The sequence below is a fragment of the Vidua chalybeata genome, chromosome 9 (genome assembly GCF_026979565.1).
Source record: "Vidua chalybeata isolate OUT-0048 chromosome 9, bVidCha1 merged haplotype, whole genome shotgun sequence".
Classification (NCBI taxonomy): Eukaryota; Metazoa; Chordata; class Aves; order Passeriformes; family Viduidae; genus Vidua; species Vidua chalybeata.
In genome coordinates this window covers 26,152,918-26,170,874 of record NC_071538.1, presented here as the reverse complement: position 1 = coordinate 26,170,874, position 17,957 = coordinate 26,152,918, and the positions used below count along the sequence as shown (strand labels likewise).

At 39.3% G+C, this 17,957-nt stretch overlaps 1 protein-coding gene and 1 long non-coding RNA gene across 6 annotated transcripts in view; one reads left to right on the top strand and one right to left on the bottom strand.

The window, feature by feature from the left end:
- Nucleotides 1-17,957, top strand: part of NR5A2 (nuclear receptor subfamily 5 group A member 2) — an 87,831-nt gene that overhangs the window by 21,129 nt on the left and 48,745 nt on the right. The gene's annotated exons all lie outside the window — the stretch shown is intronic.
- LOC128792096 (uncharacterized) lies at nt 9,987-17,818 on the bottom strand. 2 transcript variants are annotated; one of them, XR_008432302.1, is made up of 6 exons: nt 17,731-17,818; nt 15,351-15,419; nt 14,070-14,251; nt 13,489-13,522; nt 11,990-12,143; nt 9,987-11,094 (listed from the first exon to the last, which is right to left on the bottom strand). It is a non-coding gene; the product is annotated as an uncharacterized LOC128792096 (long non-coding RNA). The 2 variants fall into 2 exon arrangements; XR_008432303.1 differs by lacking the exon at nt 15,351-15,419 and having other exon boundaries at nt 17,731-17,797.

Here is a 17,957-nt window from a genome sequence, read left to right as displayed (position 1 = left end):
AGTAATAGCAATAGTAAAGAAGGCCTTTGTTTGCTATTCTGGAGTTGTTGAAAGCTCAGTAAATATAAAAGTAAGATATATCCATCTTATCCTCAGCTAAGAAAACTCAGGAATGCCCTGGGGATGCTAGATTTGTTGCCAGCTGTCTTAGTCAGGTGAAAGGTCTTTGTACAAAGCTAAAAAGAAAATATTGCAAGAGTTTCTAGAGTCCAAAGGCTGCCTGGCCCCAAGGAATGATGCAGACAGCTTCTCTGGACTGGTCTTTCCTCATCAGCCCACATCAGGGAAAATTCAAAGACTGCTTCCAGAGCTAACTATTACTGAACCCATAAAAGAAAGCAGTCTCTGCCTAGAGCAGGAGAAACACAGGACCTGCATTGTAAAACAGTCCTCAGGATACTTTCTTCTGGCTGAAGATCAGAAAAAAATCAACTATATGTTAATAGTTACAAAAGGCACTAAAAGAATGGTGACTCACAAAAAAAACCCCTACCTTTCCTTATTTGGCTATTTTAGTGAGGATGTCATAGGTCAAAGTACCATGTGAGCACAAACCTTGTAGTGAATGATTGCAGGAAGAACCAGTGCACTTCATGGTAAAGAAGCTCATCCTGCAATTATTCACTGAGTTTGCAAATTTAGACCATTCATTGATGTCAGATTGATGTATCAATCCCAAGCCAGATTTCTTGGGGTTAGTGTAAATTTGCTCATGCTTACATTAGCTGTAGCCCTCAAAGAAACAGTGGTTTAGTTTAAGCACATATCTCCAAAGGACCTTGCTCTGTACATGGCATCACAAATATTTTGGCAGCTCATAAACTAACAAAGGCCTAGCTTTGTGTTACATATTCCCCAGAAGTGAAACTATATTATCAGAGTTTCAATTTATTTCTGTAAGTGCAAACTTAATCTGAATAGGATTAACAAAACTCCTGGAGGCTCCTGATTTCTTCTGTGAAATCAATTTAGACAGATGTAATAATGTAATACTTATATACCAGCTTTAATTTCAAATTTCAGTCCATATGTAGTTGAGAATCAATGAATGCATAGAAAGTAAGGAATTATACAACAGAAATCAAATAATTAAATAGAATTAGCACAGAATAGCAAAACATAGTTTTGGGTTCTGCTGGGGTTTTGTTTTTTGAGAAAAAGATCAGCGCTGAAATACCTTAAAAATTTTCAGGATGATGAAAGGTTGATATATTATTAAGACTTAAGTAATCAAGTGCAATTCGATAACTTGAAGTGCTTTTGGACTTTGTAGTTTGTGTTTATCAGGACAGGAAATGCAACCCACATAGCGGATGAAATAAAATTTCTGTAGTGCTCTTTCAGTCATGGAAGCTGCCAGAAATTGAGGTGCAGGAATACACTTGATACCAGTAATCAGATTAGTTAATATGCTGTCATGTGTAACTGCTGATTTTTAGTCTGGCTTAGGTGTATCTGGATCTAAGAAAAATATTCCTCAAACACTTAAAAATGTAGAGGAACACATTGTTAGAATAAACTTCATGATGATCTGGCTCTTCTCCAGACAAACGCAAGTTAAACACTGTATTTCATCATGAGGGCATGTGATTTTGCAGCCTTTCTAAACAGTTTGTTCAGGGCTGGCACATTTTTTAGGCATAAAAAGAAAGATGGCATTCTCTTATGCCCTTCCATGTCAAAGCTGGAACTTCAGTTTCACTCTGGTGTAGGATGTTATCACCCCTGATAGCAGGAGACTGAGTTTAGTCTCTCTGGATTCAGTAGTTTTCTATCTAACACCCAGTTCAGCATCATACCGTGACTAAGAACCACATTCCATGTAGGTGTTTTTGGAAGCACTGCCACTTCTGCACCTGAGTGCACCTGCCCCCAGCACTTCACCAGCAAAGTTACCATGAACAGCCGTGGTACAGTAACAAAGTTTTGTTACTTACAGAGAAAATTTGAGCAAGTAACAATCCAAAAAGTTGCCAGCCCCTAAGTAGAGATGTAATAGCCTGATTTATGGACACAATGAGTTACACAGCTACAGCCACTCCTGCTACAAGTCCTGAAGCAGACACTGAGTTAATCTGAGTTTGAGGTATTGGTTACGCAAAACAGAAGTTTAATATTACAGTTTAATTGTTTTCCTTCAAAATGTAAGCTTCCAATTTAAGTTTGACAATTGCCAGCAGTGAGTGACATAGAAAGATTACTTGGGTTTGTTAGCAAATGTAGATCACATTGCTGTAGGGCGAGATGAAAAAACAGTGCTTTTTAGATCTTGTATGCTGAGTAGTCCAAAGGGATGTTAAAGTTAACTCCAACAGTAACTCCTGTACTAAGAAACTGAACAGGGAATGCTTAGCCATGTTGACAGTCTGTTGTATTTTCACACAATTTTTAGCTGTTGCTTTCTGCTGATCTGAAGGCCTGATCATTCTGCCAAATGATGGAGAGCTTTACACATTGAAAATTAAACAATTCCAATCTCTTGGAAAAATCAGATATATTGCCTGATTTCACTTAGTAAGGTCACATTTTTATTGTCAGAATGACAGAGCTTCACTTGCAAAGTTCTCTAGTTTTAGCAAGTTTTTGCCCAAAAAAACAAATCCCAAAAAGAACTGTTTTTTCATCTGCAAATTATGATCTTTTGTATAACCAGCTGTAGATCTTAGAGCAGGAAGAGAACTTGTTTTGTTCCAATCCAGAGTTTTTGTATGGTGTCTGTATCATTCAGAACCAGCACTTGTATACAATATCTGTATCATATTTCTGATCTATGGGATGGCTCCCAGTTACAGTGGAAGTTTGCCTCTATAGATTTATCAAAGTTGGTCAGATTTAAGGATGTTCTTCTGTCAACCTGTAGCCTTTAGGATCACCTGCAGTAAGGATGAAATCCCAGCCATACTGAAGTCACTTACAGACTTCCTATTAAGCCCTGCTGAAGCTGCATCATATAAATGGATGTTCTTCTATACAGACATATGAAAGCCATGTAGAAGTACAATATCTGAACACAACATACCTAGGAGAGTGAGAAACTGTGTAGTTCCTCACCATGAATGTTATTGGTGCTGTCTCTAGTAGCACCACAAGTATGTTTTCCACAGCACTCAGTCATCAGACTCATTATTGGAGAGAAGGCCTAAAGCTGAGAGCTTTCAAACTGTGCTGCAAATTGTAGGATCACTCAGAACAGGTCGGACACCTTATTCAGCTGTATAACCACAGGAACATACTAGAGGACTTACGTATTTTCCATTCCAGCAGTTTTATTCAGAGCTAATGTTGGGTAAATCACAACACACCATTTTAGCCCATTACAAAATGGGTTTGAAACATTTGCTCTCCATGTGCCACAGAAACTGCTGGGCAGGACAGCAGCATCACCTCAGCCTCACTGAGGGGCAGAGGCCGCCATCCCCCCACAGGACTATCCCACCCCACCTCCCGCACAGAGAGCCTTGGGAGCCCCAAGGACATGGCAGAACTGGAAGGGACGAGACAAGGTCACGTACCGGCAGTGAGGGAGCCCAGGGCCTTGGCTGGAGCTTCAGTGGCGCCGTGGGTGGGGCCCAGGTGGGGCCATGAGGGGTGTTGGGGCCGGCAGGTGAGGCGAGGGGCTGTGCCCAGCGCAGGCATCAGCAAATAACATGGGAGAAAAGCCGAAAAAAGCGGCTAACTCGAGCCACGGCTCTGCTCCTCTGAGGCTGCCTCTGGACCGAGGGGAGGGTCGGGGCTGGCAGCCCGAGGTGCGGCCCGCAGCTCTGCGCTCCAGCGCCGGGCAGCGCGGGCAGGGCCGGGCAGGGCCGGGCAGGGCCGGGCCGGGCGTGTGGCGGGGTCCGTGCCCATCCCCGGGCTCCAGCCCCGAGGGACTGAGGGGCTCCCGCGGCCCTCCCAGCGAAGGGGCCGCTCACTTCTCTGCGTCCCCCCCTCGAGCGGCTGCGGCGGGCTGCGTGCCCTTCGCCAGCCCAGCCAGGGGCTCCTGTGTGGCGCGGGGACAGGGACACGGGCGCCGCCGGCAGCCGCGGCTGCCAGGTGCTCTCCGCGGAGGTGCCGCCCTCACCTCCGCTGTCCGCGCCTGACTGCGCGGCCGCATCCAGGGACGGGGAAAGCCTTTCTGCTGAAAGGTGGAGCACCAGTTAGTTTTGCTCTGACATTTCCCCAAATCCAACTGCTGTCAAAAAAAGTTGAAAGGCACGCGGCAATTTTTTTTTCCCTAAAATGTTCTTTATTTGCTATTTTGAAATAGGGACTGAAAGTTGTTGCTACTGGCATCACTACAGGCACATTTTCAGTGCAACCGCAGAAGAAACAAAAGGGCAGATTTAAGAAGGAATGAAGAAAAACTACAAAAGTGATGAAATATGGTGGAGGTGGGAAAGTGAAGATGTAATTTCATGTAGATATTCTCAGTGCCTTTTTTCCACTTCTGTAACCTGTGGAATTTCAGTTATAGGTGGTTAGGAAAACATTAGAGTTGTCCGGAAAAAAAAATATTTAACACTGTGTCTTGGAAACACCCCACTCATTAAAGCAACCATTACCAACAGAAAAGGATAAATTATTAAAATAAAATACCAAGTAACCATGCTGCAGTGAAAAAAGAAATTTCATTTTATCTGATTCTGGAGTTTTCTGTCATATTCATCACTTGGAGAGGGAAAGAAACTAAAATCTGTGTTCGGAAATTCAGAAATAGAAAAATGCTTTTCACATCTAAATACAGCTCTTGCATTTGTTGAAAGAAAAGTTACTTTGATTTTTGTTGCTAAATAAAATCTTGGATCAAGTAAAATTAATTTTTAAAAATTAGTTAAGGCAACAATAAACACAGGAAATATACATGAATAAAGTGTTCTAAAAGTCAGGCAACTCTTTTAAGACTATAAATATCCCCTAAGCAAGGCCACTATAATTAGCAAAGGGTGAACAAAAGAAGACATCCAGAAATAGATGGGGAGGGGGGAGGCTGGGAGGGTGAAATGTCTTGGTTAACCTTATTTGAGTGTTCTTTCCATAGCATAGGAAATGGTTCCAGCTAGCTCATGAGTTCTATTGGTATTAACTGATTTTAAAAGGACATTTCCATGTTGTCCCTATGCCAAGGAAATTCTTTTACTGGCGTGTTCGCTGAGTACAGGAAACATCATCCTGACTAAGTGACACTGAATGTGAGGAAGAATTGTATCTTTATTCTGGTGTTACAGTCAATACCATCTCTTTGTTTCATCTGGAGACCTTTTGGTATTTATTGGGGAATGCTTACTGCAGTCTCGCAGTTTGTCCTGAGTAATGAGCACACTGGTGGTGCTGAGTCATAATCCCTCACCACTCAAGAAGCAGCTTTCTGCATCTCTTAGGTAACTGATTAGTCTGAGGGATGATCCAGCACTTCAGGGGAGACAGAGACAGGGCTGTCTGGTCATGTGCTTATCTGCTTCATCCCTCTTCAAGGTATGGGCAGAAAAGACTAACAGTGATGGGAACCTTCCTCATCCCCATGCTATGGCCAGAATTCGCTGTGCAAGAAAATAAAGTGCCTGTAACTGCTCGCTCTCCTAAATAAAGAGCTGAACAAATCAGCCTTGTATATAGAATTTTTCAGTGTAAGTCAGGCTGTGCTTATGGATCCAGTCTTGTACTGCATATCAGAAAAAGCTTTACTGTAACCAATGCCAAATAAGAAGTGCAAGTTAAGATCTTGAATACTGTATTTCCATTTTCTGTTTTCTTCTGTAAAGCTGCCTGTGTCAAGCATTTAAGTTTCATTTGCTACATGTTACTTCTAAATTCCTTGTTATCTACTTTATCTTCTTTTCCTTTCTCTTTCTTGGGAATTGTGCTAGTGCCATGGCCACTACGTAGGCAGCAGTAACTGCAATTATTTGTGGCTTTGGGCTCCACTGACATTTTGCTTCAATCAGTCAGTGGTTTCAGTGACAAGCCCTCAAAATCTTTGTGCACCCTTTCTGAAAAAGGTGGAAATATTTGAGAAAAAGTTTCATGGTATGTGGATCATAAAGGCCAGCAGTCATCATATTGATATTTCTAGAGCTCAGTAAAAATCACAATAAAACCACAAAGTTATTTAATCCGAAGTATTACCTTTCCTTCACGTAACTGCTAAAACATGTAGAAAGGATAACAGATGACAATTGCCCAAAGTTTCTGTTTCTGCTCCTGTCTGTGCAGTGGTTTTAGGGCAATAACAACCCTTAGAACTGTGGGAGATGGCAGGGATGTATTAGACCGGCTGCTAGGAGACATGAGACTAAATTAGGTGGTGCAAATAGTCTGATGTGCAAGTGGAAGCCAAAACTAATGTGTAGCTTGTACCCAAGTCACTATAGCATAAAATAGTTTCAGTTTCTTTTTTGACAACCCCACAGTCACTGAGGTGTCTTTACACATGGAGAGAAGAGCAGGACACAGAAAACCAGCTGCTCACAAACAAATTCTACTGAGTATTGTTTGGTTAGTACATGAAAAACAAGAACAGGCAATTTTCTGTATCTGAGGCCAGGACGTGGGTTGTCCTAACACTATTTGGAATATTTGCCATATTGCTGAGATTTTACCTAGAATTTCAAGTCTTTGAGAAATCCAAAATTGCTGTAAGAAGTAGCACTGCCTTTCTGATGGTAGGGCTTGGAAAATAATGGTTCTTGCTTATAGTACAGTGAATAAACAAGAAGAATATTAACAACAGCAACAATAGTAACAACTTTAAGTAGAAAGAAACACATGGCAATTGCTTTACATGGCCCATGGCTTGGACCCATAATTTACAAGATAGGTTCTCATTTGGCAAGTGTGGTCAAGGACAATGCTGTCTCCTGACTAGGAATGAACTTGCAGAGAGAGTGTTCCCAGTAGGAAGGGTTGGATCTCAAAGTGTGTATTTACATGAGTAGCTCATTTGGTAAAGTTGAACCACATTTATTTTTAATTTGCATGCCTCTCCTTTAAGTCATACCCTTCTCCTCTTGACTTCAGTGGGAGCTCCACATGTTTTGCCTTTGATTCCACTGCATGCTGGCAACTCTAATTAGTGTTAACAGGAGTTCAGTGGAGTTTCTTGCTCTCCTTTCTCTGTAAAAGAGTTTACAGATCAGGAGTTGGAACTTTATCAAACTGGTTCATGGTGCCTGTCAAGAATGTATCTTCTTTTCTTTTTTTACAGCCAAAGTGGAATTTAACCTTTTTCTAGCAATGGTGGTGTGACTATGAGAAAAATGGCATCGATCATTGTAACAAACTCCCCTTAGTTTTGAAAAAATTGCTTAGTATTGGCTTTGATTTTTTTTAACAGGTGTAATTTCAGCTAGTTAACACAGCCTTACTGTTTCAATTGCTATCATAGTAAATTGGTGAAGTAAATACCAGTTAGAACAGCTCAGTTCTCTGGGGTTAGAGCCTGCAATTCAAACTAAACCTCAGAAACTGCTTTGAACTCCAGAGGTATTTTGTATAGGGACACTATGCTACCTGGGAGAAGACTGGGAGAATCCAGTCCTTTTTTGCAATGCTGCTGGTTTTATTAAGAATAAACACCCCCCCACCAAACCCTCACCATCAAACATCACATCTTGAAAACAGAAATGCTGTTCCATTTTGAGATTTTAATCTCAGACATTCATACCCATGTGTATGGACAGACACAATGAACAGGAGCCACTTTTCTCCTTCTTCCTAAGAACTGTCACATGTGGCTTTCTGTGCTCACATAATCCTCCTTCCAATATTTCAAAAGACACAGACCTTCCCAGCATGATGATAAAGTTTTCCTGTGTTCCAATAATAAAAGTTGAATGTACCAGTAATTTCCAGTTCCTCTGTGGCTGGGCAGCCTGTGAAGACTAAATCAGAAGTAGCCAACCTGCAGTATCAGTGTGGGAGTCGGAAACAGATGTTCAGCGGACAATACAATTTGTTGTCACTGTCGATACTATATGGCACTTTTCCCAACAGAAATTGTCTGTAGTTGGAAAGGAATGTAAGGAATGAGTCATGCCCCAAATTATTATTATTTGTTATATTACTGTTAATGTTAAACACACCTTGTTTTATTTTGTTTCAAATGCCTGAATCAGAGAGGCACATCCACTCAAAAATACAATTAACTGGGCTTGTAGCATGTGTGTACTATGTAATCCAATTATTTTAAGACTTTTTTCCTCAAGACAAGATATTCTGTTATATTATAACCAAGAGTCAAATTCTCTTCTTTAGAATGAGCATAATTTAACCTTCAGTTTTATAAAATAACTCACCAGCTATTTACACAAAAAGCAAATGGCAGGAGGTAAATGAGACAAATTATTTCATGTGAATCTCAGTGTGTATCTATAAAAATTAAAATTTATTATAACCATATAATAGTATTTTTATACATATAATAACATTTACAGTAGTTTATGTCTTGGAAATTCTAATAGGCCATTTGGGCATTCAAAACAGATCAAACACTCAAATGAGCAAAACCTTCTATTAGCATATGATGGTAGCATATGATGCCTAGCCTTGATTTCCAGATTTCATGAATATTACAAAAGCAGATGCACTAGATCATACTTACTGTAAAAGGAAATGGATTGGGTTAGGTGCTTTTGAAATTAAATATTAATTTTTTCAGCGATACATCAAATATATTTAAAAAATGCAGAAAGCCTAAGTGAAACCAAAACTAAATAAAAATTAGTATATTCAGTAGGAGTGTAAAAGAGCTAAAGATCTGACTGCCAGAAAATTTGGTTGTAACACCTATATTTTACACAAAAAGTAACACTGGATATTTTCAAAAATGAAGACATCTGGAATTTGACTTGGAGTTCAGTGAAACTGGTGACAAAAGTGATCTGTAATTGCTGACTGTTGTGTCTCTGACACTTTCTTTAGAGATATTAAAAAGAAGAAAATGTGTGTTTAATCATATGGCCTGAACAAGAGCAAAAGATTTTAGCATTATAAAATCAAACAGCTCTCTTATTTTTACAAATGCATGTGGCAACACTTCACAGTAATCTTTTTATAATACTAATTATGCATTTACTGTGTTTACTGTTGCAGCATTCTGCAACAGAGTGGTTTAAGCTGTACATCAGGTTTTAGTCAACGGGAAACATGAAATGATTTTCAGCTGTGCATTTCTTTGTAACTGCTGCACGATTTAGCCTCAAAACCTATCCATTGTCCAGATTTTTTTTATGCTTTTAGATGTAGTGAATTTAGATATATTTCCATAGTGGAACACAAGGTGATTTTGAGAAAGAGCTTGAACATAGCAAAATTTTCCAAGTCGGCAGGAGATGAAGCAGGATGAAATAGCTGATAAGGTAACATTTAGCACTCTTGTAATCAATGTGCTGAATTTCTCTGTGTGTGTGTCTGTATATTTTTATATACATTCATGGGTTAAACTGAGTTTTTCATCAAGTAGACGTTGGCAAGTGCCAAAGTGATTTAGGATTAGAATGGGATTTAGGCTGATTTAGCTACAGTTGTATTTCTCATTTCATCATCATGCCAGGGATACTGTGACAGTTGTGGGTTTTCTTTAATTTATGAAATAGACAAAATTAAATGTCCATACCAGACATACCATTAGGTTACGGGGACTGAAAGAGAAACACTGTATTAGGCCTTACTCTTTTGTCTGCACCCAGCAGAGAGTCCTGAATGTACAAAACAGCTGGGAAACTTCCTATGCAGCACACAGCTTGAAAAATGAATTCAAATTTTTTTTAAAAAAATGAAACTGATTGGATTTATTTCAAGTGACTGTTATTCTGATTCTGTAGTGTATCTCTTTGTAAAATATTAATAGGTACAGAAGTGTGCTATCTGGGTCTATTACGTAATTTTTAATACTAACTCCACTCTCATTTTTACCATCATGAGAGTTGAATCCCAATAAAAGTTTGAACTTTGAACACTTTTTATTGCAATACTAGAGACATATACTAGACATATACGAGAGCTCAAATTACTTAAAATTTCAAAACTTACTTTATTAAAATAGATCTGTTTACAAAGGTGACTAATCTACCCTTTTCAATCATGATTCATTTTTTTCATTAATTTTTATCGTCTGAATGACACTTTGCTGTCTCTCCTTGTCAATTTAATTATATTTTTTGAAAAAGAGGGGCTTCTGAAGAAGACAAATGTTGATGTTCAGGTTACAGGAAAGATTTCCAAAGAGATGAGCGAAAAAGAGATTACTGAAATTAGCAGCAGTGTGTCTCGCCGCTAGTGAGCGGAGCGAGCAGCACTGGGAGGAGAGGAAACCCTTGGCCACCGCATAGCGTGGCTGTGTACACCAGAGTTACTTAGAGTGCTCTGAATCTCATCTTTTGATCTCGGGCGATATTTTTCTCTGTTATGTCACAGAGGTCACCTGGCTCATGTGTGACAAACTGCCTGCATAAGTCACAGTGCCAGTGGCAGAGATTTGTAACCATGTCCCTGGTCCATTGCCTTTGAATTATTTCGCAGGCCCTCTGCTTTACATTTACACTCTGTCGGAAGATGAACAGGGGAAGGGAGTAAAATCAAGGGCAGGGTCTCATCCTGAAGGACAAGGGGAAACAGGTGGAAGGTTAATGGCCCTGGAGCGTATCCACAAGCCTCTCAGGCTTGATATATGGGCCTCAGGCCTAAAACGGGCATTGGCTTTCAAAGATATATTATTTCATTTGAGGAGAGACATTCTGGAGTTCCTGCATTTGTCTGCTGATAGATGATCCTCTGTCCACAATTGGTTATGGCGTGTGAGTTTTCCTTGGGCCTGCTCCCGTACATAAAAATTCTGCTGAGCTCTCCAACCTTTTGCATGCCTGTGAGAATGGGACGTGTGCGGGCCTTTTGGCAGGCAGCTGGATTTTTGTTGCTGCTATTTTCGTAATTCCTTTTGAAGCGCCAGGCAAGTGGGGGATGAAAGGCACTTCTGTTCATTCATACGCGGCCGGGCAGGGGCAGCCTCGTGGGGACAGACATGGGGCAGAAGAAGACGTCAGGGACCCGTTATGCACTCGTGTGTCTGCAGCCCATGCAGAAGTCACTCCTGCTGACCCCGTATTTTATACTGGCACATGCCTGCAGAAAAATGAAAATGGGGAAATAATTTGCATAATTTTCATGACCTCCCTTGGTTTATTGTATTAAAGTTCTGCTAGGGTTTTTGCTTGTGCTTCAGCTTATGGGAATAAAATTAAGATAGAAACTTCATGTCTTGAAATTTTTGTGTCCTTCTCCAGAATGTTTACCTCAGGCACCTCATGAAAATGAGATGCTACTGCCCATGTCTCAGTGAAGAACCAGAGGCCCCAGAGCTGGTTTTGCTCAGTGTGACAGGACATTGCTGTGGGCAGAGCACAGTGCTGGTGGGACCTGGCCCTGCCCTATCTCTTGTGGCCAGCTCAGAGGGGCACCTTGGCTTGCACAGAGGAGCCTGGTGGCAAAGGCCTGGGTCTAGAGAGGGAGCAAGTCCCAAAATCACTGCCACGATGGCATTCCCATGGCATCTTCTGTCATTGCATGACTGTCATAAATTGTGGTCAAATCTGTTTAAAAACCAAAGTTTTTAACAAAAACCCCAAAATTTTAACATATATTTTTGCTTAAGATAGCCTACATAACAGCTTGTTAAATTCTCTTAATTTTTACCTGATTGTAGTTACTGTTACAGGATTGTGTATCTAAGGCCTATTACTCCATGGCAGCATGATTTTAAAGAAAGTGGGATATATATTTTTACTATATAAAATATATTCATTTATATTTGTTTTAATAACAAATAACTGTTCCGTTTCAGTGGACAAATTTTTGCTTGAAAGAATTTGCATTAAATACACTTAAATATCTCCTAGTTCTACCATTTTTTATTTTTCCTATGCTACTAAAAAAGCAATAAGTTTTCAATGCAGTTTGATTGCTTTGTTTTTTCAACAGTAAAACTTGTACTTAAATTGTAAAAGCATTATATTGGTACCATGTTGTTTGCATAATTAGGTTCTTCTTTTGCTGTCACTGAACTCAGTTGCTAAACTCTCCAGTGTGAGAAGATCGGGCTCATTCTGCATTTCAGTCAGTTCCTGTAGAAAACTTGTTGGTGCAGTGCAATTATTCTTTCTTCCTTTAGTGTTCTGCAGTTTAAGTTAGACAAGTGAGCTAGAAACTTAAGAGATATTTAGTGTCTCCTGCAGCCATAGGAAGGAAATCTGAGGAGTTGTTAAAAGGAAAGATTTAGAAGCAGAAATTCTACAGAGAGAACAGAACAGAGTGTTAGCAGGCAGGAGGATCTGCTTTTCCACTTGTTGCTTTGATAACGGATAAAAGGCTGTCATGAACTGCAGGCTACCAGCTGGGAGCAGATAGAGTAATCCCAGCAGAGGGCTGGCCCCAAACTACACAGGCATTCTTTTAAATCTTCAAGACCATAGGAAAGTTGTTTTTCCCCTACCATTGTCATCATTATTCATGATCATGTTTTCCACCCTAATTTAAAATGTTGGTCTAGTAAATCTACCTTACAATACTTTTATGTTTGAAATATAAGCAAATATCAGCAAATACCACATAGTCAGAGATATTTCAGCTATTTCATTCAACTGCCTGAAGATTCCCAGAATAAATTCCAGAGAACTGGATCTGGATGTGCTGTAAGAAATCTCTGTCATTTGATTGTAAAGGTATATTGTGCCAAACATGCAGATAATCATAGGAACAATTTGTAACCTATGTCTTTCCCGTAATCAACACTCGTGATAAATGAAATCCAGAGGCTGTGTTACTTGTAAGAGAATAGCAACAGAATGTCATTTGTAAGAAAAGGAGCCCAAGCGACCCCTGCCCAGAACAAACACAGGCAAACACAGTGATAGACAGAGCCTGGCAGACCCATGCATGTGTAGCCATGGTGATGTGCATTGTGCCACCAAGGTCATGTTACCAACATGCTTAGACACATGCTTGGCTGGGCCAGGGGCATTTGTTAGCATGTTACATACGCTTGGCAAGATGGGGTGTTACAACCTGCATTATTGTGGAGAAAAAACCAAAAATGTTTAAGCCCTGGTTGTCCTTCTATACTGTTCATTTTAATGATATATGTAGGGGTCTAGCTTACTTTGTATTCTTATGTGTAATTACCCATATAAAAAAACACCACTCATTAGTGTTCTGTTCCACTGACTTAATTATACTCCTTAATTAAATCTTGACTAACTGGGGGTCACTGCAGTGTCAGTGGGATTTGTCACTGTTTGTCAGCAGGTGTCTGGTCACATCTATTTCTGGTTTCCCTGTTGCTGTATGCTGTTTAAGAGCGTGGTCTTTTTTAAATGCAAAGGACAATTATGCATTACTGTGTTGTGGTCTGTGCCTTAAAGAAATGTAAGTGAATCCGTTCTGTAGTACGAGCACGAGTCTTTACATACAGGAGGTGGGGAATGTAGCAAGTATAAACCTTTTCAAAACATAATTCATTACCTCACTGGTGCTCATTTTCAAAGGCTTGTTCTTCCTGCAATCAAAGACATGGTGTTACTAATTTATCAGATAATCTTGTGTTCAACAGGCATAAAAATATATTGCAAATATCAGTCCAGAGATACTACTCCTTTTCCCTATCTCCCAAACATGAAATGAATTTGAAACATGACCAGCAAGAATGAGCTAAATCAATATTGCATGCATAACAAATACTACATGGCATGTGCTGCTATTGCTGTGCTGCCCAGAGTCAGAAGATCGAGACTCCCGATTCACTGTTCCCTGAATAATTCAGTGGGAGTTCTGCATGTGCAATAAGGGCATAATAGTGCCATTTCTGTCTGTTTCAAATTTACATGTTTTGGGTTTGTTATTTTAGAAAGTTACTTAGGGGAAATATAATTCCCATGTTTACGCATATAATAGGCACCTAATGTTCATCTGAATAATTGATTAGTCAAGTCAGGCTTTCATAATTAGCTATTGGCTTTCCAGTATAAGCCCACAAAGCACTTGTCAATCTAGAGACATTTTTAATTTATTAATATATATGTTATCAAAAGAGCTGCAGTACTTACCTAGAAAGCATTATTTATTCTATCGAGGCTGAGGAAGCATTTAGATTCTAGACATGTATTTTGAATCTATTGTAACTTTCCCAGAAGATTATTTTTCTGTTCTGAAAGTTTTCAGAAATGTTCTCTTCCTATAAGCTCTTGCTTGCCGTGGAAATTGGAGTGGGTTTTTTTAAAATCCATTCCTGTGTTACAGAGAACTTAGTGACATGTCTTGCTGACTATAAAATAATGTGTATTACTTATTTGCACTCAGATACATAATAAGTATCTAAATAGATGCCACTAGCAGATATCCCTAATGCAGCCACAGATTCTGTGACCAGACAGATGCATCTGTTGATAGCACATGTGTGACAGTGATATTGCAATTATTAGTTGTGAGGCTGTATGGTAAATTGCAGAATCATAAGATAAATTGTATTTCTCATGAACTTCATGACCTTGTTTGAACTCTACCACTATTCCAGTTTTGCTTCCTCGTATTTCTGACCAGTTTTTAAGTGGTTATTTTTAAAGGGAAAAGACATGGCCTTACTCCAGAAGTACATTGTGAGCCCACTGGTATGAAATTCATTTGATTGTGAAATCCAGAATGAAAATTGTTATTTTCTTACTAGAGGTAGGTTAACAATCAGATTATAAATTCTATGGTTGTTTTATTGCGAAACAAACTTTATATTTCCATTGGGAGGCAGCATTTACTTCTAGCACTTGTTGAGTGTGAGGCACTGAATCTTAAAAAGATAGTGTTATTATTATTTCTGGAAAAGGTGTTTTGGTTCTGTATATGCTATAACCTTACTTACCCTTGGCCATGTTCAGGAGAATCACCCTCATTTTAGTGAAAATATTTAATCACCAGCTTCCCATCAGTGAGGTAAGGACAAGAGCTTTCCTGAATCAAAGTCCTTCTGAGACCTGTACTGTTCGATGTGTATTAGGTTCCTTGATTTATAAGTGGAAAGGTACAAGTATAATATCAGGATTTTAAACCCCTTCTAGATCTAAAACACTTCTGTTATAGCACAGATTTTTAGTTTGCTTGGAAAGGATATGGTGTAAAACCCACAATTTAGTAGTAGGAAAAAGTATGCACATTTTGGTGGTGAGATTTATGTAACTGTGGCTCACCACTATGAATTATGTGGTCTCACAGAATTCAGACAAGTTCTTGAGCAATACTGCAGCATCTTGTGCACCAGACATGTTCTGCATACTCTCAGTTTCTATTGGAAGGTAGGAAAAGTACCAGAATCATCCTCTTGAAGTTTGGTAACATACCTCCACTTGAAAAAAATGCAAATATATTTCTAAGGGTGTCATCATAAAGTCCCTCCTCTCCAGTATATCCTGTAATAATATAACCTTCTGTTATCTATTTTTATATCCATTCCAAAATAATAAAAAATTAAATGCTAGGTTGCAAAGATCACATATTTAATGTCTCTGTAGGATTCAGAACTAAGTTTGCAACTGCCGTACAGTTTTCCACCTGACATTTGTACAGCGTTCACTTTTCAATCAGTGTTACACCAATATAAGGATTTTCTACTGGGATATCTTTAAGCACAGTAGTTTCTACCTGAAAAATGTTTATAATTTAGGCTTGTCTGCTAGTTTAAGGATTTGAGCTATGTGAGCATTGATATGTTCACATTCTCACTATTAATGTGCAGAGTTCTCACTGGTTTCCCTATCTGTTAGCCTGAGTTCAGAAACATTTCCCAGTGGTATTGCATTGCTTGGTTCTTCCATTTAGACTTTGAAAGAGCATTGTTTTCAGTAAGTGTTTTACAAGTGGAAATAGATGTGTCTGCTAAAGAGATTCATATTTGCATCATTAGACAGGTGTTCTGATCACAAGGCGGAAGAGAGATCATATACATAAACAATGAATTAAAATCCTGAATAGGATTGCTAGAGCTGTTTTTCTAGGTTACAGCTAAATGAGGGCCATTATGTGGGCTTTCAGATAAACTCACAAAGCTCTTATCTGTTTAAACCTGATAGATCTGCCATTATTCTCCGTGACTAACAGAAGTTATATAATTTAGTTTCATTAAAAATGCATTAATCCTTTTTTAGTAACCTTTTCCTAATTCATTGATTCAATTATACAATGAACAATAAAAATGTTTGGTATAATAAAAATACAGTATTAAAAGTGTGTTATATACATAAATGTTTCATTGCAATGAAATTATTCAGAGTTTAAAAATATTAACAATACTAATATCATGCTCTGAGACAAAAAAGTGTACTTTCTTTTCAGCATCTCTGAAATTATATATGAAAAGAATGTGTCTTTAAAATGAGATGCCTGAAATGTTTGTGTCACAAACATTGAGTGACACAGTATTACATCTGGTCACTTCATGTACAGACTTCCTGCAGAGTTGGTGATGTTTACCAGCACAGGTTGATTGAGGGACAGCAGAGCATTACAGCACATATTGCTCATAAATTCTGTGAACCAGGCTCCTCTGATCAGATCAATTCTCCCCAAAGTCACTGGCCTCTGGCCTAACTGAAAGCGGACTGACTCCCAGGGCTGGACCTTGAGTTAATGCAAGTATGGGGAGCATTTTGCTTGGTGAAGGAACACTCAGTGCATGGCAGCACTCTGAGCAACTTCCAGAGTAGCAGCAGCTCCTGCCATCCCACTTACACCAGCTAAATAATTCAGACCACCAGGACTCCAGTCCAGCTCTCAGTCTGGCAGTTCAGCCAAGACTTTAAGTGATTTTGACAGAGCTAGTACTTCTTATCCTTTTGTATTTGGTTTCTGGAGAGCACGCTCTCTCTCAGTGGCTGTATTAAACTGTTCTCTCAAATGCCGATAGCCCGGCACGGCTGAGCAGGTGCCTGTGGGAGACAGCCGATGCTGCCGGCTGCTGTGAAAAGCTGGTGTCATTTCTGCAAGCATTCCAAGACTAGAGGAGCAGAAAGCACTTCATATTTTCATTAGTCATCCCTTTACAGATTTACTTTTAATTCTTTCAGCAAAGCAGATTATTAAAAGCAATGACCTGAGGTCTTCATTCAGATCTCAGACTTGCAATCCTGTATAATGTGCGCCGCAGGGCAGAGGTCACACTGACGAGTCTGTTAATGTAGTCACTCTGGGATAAGATCAATCTCCATACTTCACCATATTGATCTAATAGCTCATTGGCACTTCCCTCTTTGAATTGATTAGCTCATGTGTGAAAAGAGATTGATGGGTTTGTGACCCTGAGGAGTCTGTCAGGGGCACACCCATGGCAGGGGAAGTGCATGTTTTCACTGCTTCATTTGGGTGGCTCATTATCTGGGTGCCTCATGGGGAATAAGGGTCATAACGTTGTTTTATGAATTATTTACAACAAAATTTCATGGCTTTCCTTCATTTGGTGCTCTGCCTGTACTGAATACATTCTAAAGCAGAACTGGAAAAAATACACATAAAAAGCCAAATGTACCAAATATTTGTGTAAGGGGAACCATGACATAAAAGTGACCTTAAAAAGCAATTTTACTAATATAAAGTAATCATAATAGATATGAGGGTAGGAATAGACTTCATGGGTCACCTAGTCCATTCCCCTTATGCAATGACAGAATATTGATGATATCTAGAAATTAATTACATTTTAATTGCATATTCTGGATAAGTACTTACAGTGAATCTAGTTCAGACATCTCAGAGAACTTCATATGCACATTGCACTGTAGAAAGAGTCAATTTGAATGTAACATGTGAGCTACAAACTAAACTATGCACATTCTTCATTTGCTAAAAGTAACCAAAAAAAACCCCCACATTCAACTCCATTTATCAAATAGTCATATATTTGCAAAATGCATAAATTTGATACAGTATATTGGATTTTGGTGCAGTGTGTGGTC